The sequence below is a fragment of the Chrysemys picta genome, chromosome 1 (assembly GCF_011386835.1).
Source record: "Chrysemys picta bellii isolate R12L10 chromosome 1, ASM1138683v2, whole genome shotgun sequence".
In the NCBI taxonomy this organism is placed as follows: Eukaryota; Metazoa; Chordata; order Testudines; family Emydidae; genus Chrysemys; species Chrysemys picta.
Genome location: NC_088791.1, coordinates 90,834,268 through 90,836,374, shown reverse-complemented (window position 1 = coordinate 90,836,374; position 2,107 = coordinate 90,834,268).

Below are 2,107 nucleotides of genomic sequence, written 5' to 3'. Positions count from 1 at the left end.
CACAATGCAACAAGCAGGCTATTCCTGGTAGACACGGCTGCCTTCTGCTTTTTGGCTGGACTCCTCCCTGCCTCTGTGGTTGTTGTAAACTGCTAGGCTGGTGTTACATCAGTCAATTGATGGCCACACTATATATAGCCCTGGGCTCGCTAGGGTTGTGTGTTGGCTGGAGCAGGTGATGGGGAAGCAGAGCGTGCTTTGCATGCTGGATGGGGCACTGGCAATACATAGGAAGGCAGATGTGGCTGTAGATGTACTATGTATTGTCTTTACAGGTAATTTTATTGATTTTGAGGGGGTTGCGCTAGTGAGATTTGCTCTTAAGCACCCTTTATTTTAGCAACATACTGTGCCCAACCCTGCACAGGTACAAAAAAGAAGGAGTCTCCCTCCCCCATTGGGCACCCATACAGGGAGCAGGCCCAGTAGCAATCACTGCACTCCCCCGAGTACAAAGATTTCTCCTGGGTAGCACTTAGAGCCCTTGACAGATGGGGAGGGGGGGAAAGCAATGACCTAACATACTCTTCAAGGCTGGTGCAGCAGCTGCACTCCCCCAGGGGAGATTTGGTTCAGATTAGCCAGAATGAAGGCCCCTTTCCCCCCACCCCATGAGCTGAAAGGAGCTGCATTGGGCTGGTCTCAGCTGGAAATCATTCTTTAGAGGTCTTACAGCTGAGCAGCAAGGACAATCAAGAGTGGTAACAAGGCTCTTGGGACCCATCTGGTATTTCTCATATGCAGGCATGGATTGGGCAGCACCAGCCCTGTGCAGATGTGGGGTCAGAGCAACACTTGACAACGTCTGTCCAGCCGGAAGCAAGTCCTGAGATTGTTGGGTTGGGTGGGAGTGTGACACCTCCTCATGGAAAGACTTTGCTGTCCCAGCTGATAAGCAGTGGCTTTCTGTTATCTTTATCCTCATGGTACCCCGCGTACCTTTGCGTATTCCAGCGTTGATGTGTTTCTGGAGGATAGTGTTTGCTGCTTCTGTCTATGATGTGTTTTAACTTTGATCAGCATTTACGGATTTCAGGAATTCAGAGTGATGAGTAAATTAAGTAGAGTGGGTTTGTGGGGTGGCTAGGACAACATCCTTTCACACACACACACACACACACACACACACACACACACACACACACACACACACACACACACACACACACACCCCCCGTCTACAAACAAGTTCTTTGCCACCCTAAATGTGCAGTCCTAGAAATATCACTATATGGAATTTTGAAATAAATATATTTATATCTACCATTTCAAAAGAGCTTGCACATGAGAATTATCTGGGGGATTTAGAGGCACTCCAGGCCAGAAATAAATTCCTTGCTGCAATTTGCTATGGTACAGCTTTCTGAAAACAAATGGCTTTGAAATGACTACCAGCAGCTAATAACTGCAAGGTAACACTCTATTCCTTCGAGCACCAGAGGAGCCTGAACCTTTGAATGTTATACTCAAGTTCAATTTGCATCTGGAATTTGGACTGGGCTGTAGCCCTGGAGATTTAAATGTGGGGGGAAGTAGGGGATTCTTGTGCTTTTGTATCAGGACAGTGGTGGGTGTGAGGTTATTCAGTCTGGTTCCCCCTAAAACTCCTGTGGAGCCCACTTAGGAAGGCTCTGCTAACAGAAGATTGTACCCAGACAGCACAATCCAAAACTTGTAAGTGCTGGGTAATGTTGTTACCATCAATGATACGTGAAGCTCTGTAGGTAAGATGCTCTTCAGAGCGTGAGCTGGCCAACTGTAGTGTGATTAGGAAGCAACCACTCTTCCCCCCCAGCCCCTATGGTACAGCATTACTCAGATTGGCCAGCTACATTATGGGTTTGTTTTTCCTCTGAAGCATCAGGTATCGGCCACTTCCTGAGACACAACCCAGGACTGGCCTAAGGGTCCGGACTGATGTGGTGTTGTTTCTGTGCATAACTCTAATGCAGGGGTAGGCAACCTATGGCACATGTGCCAAAGGTGGCATGCGAGCTGATTTTCAGTGGCACTCACCCTGCCCGGGTCCTGGCCACCGGTCCGGGGAGCTCTGCATTTTAATTTAATTTTAAATGAAGTTTCTTAAACATTTTAAAAACCTTATTTA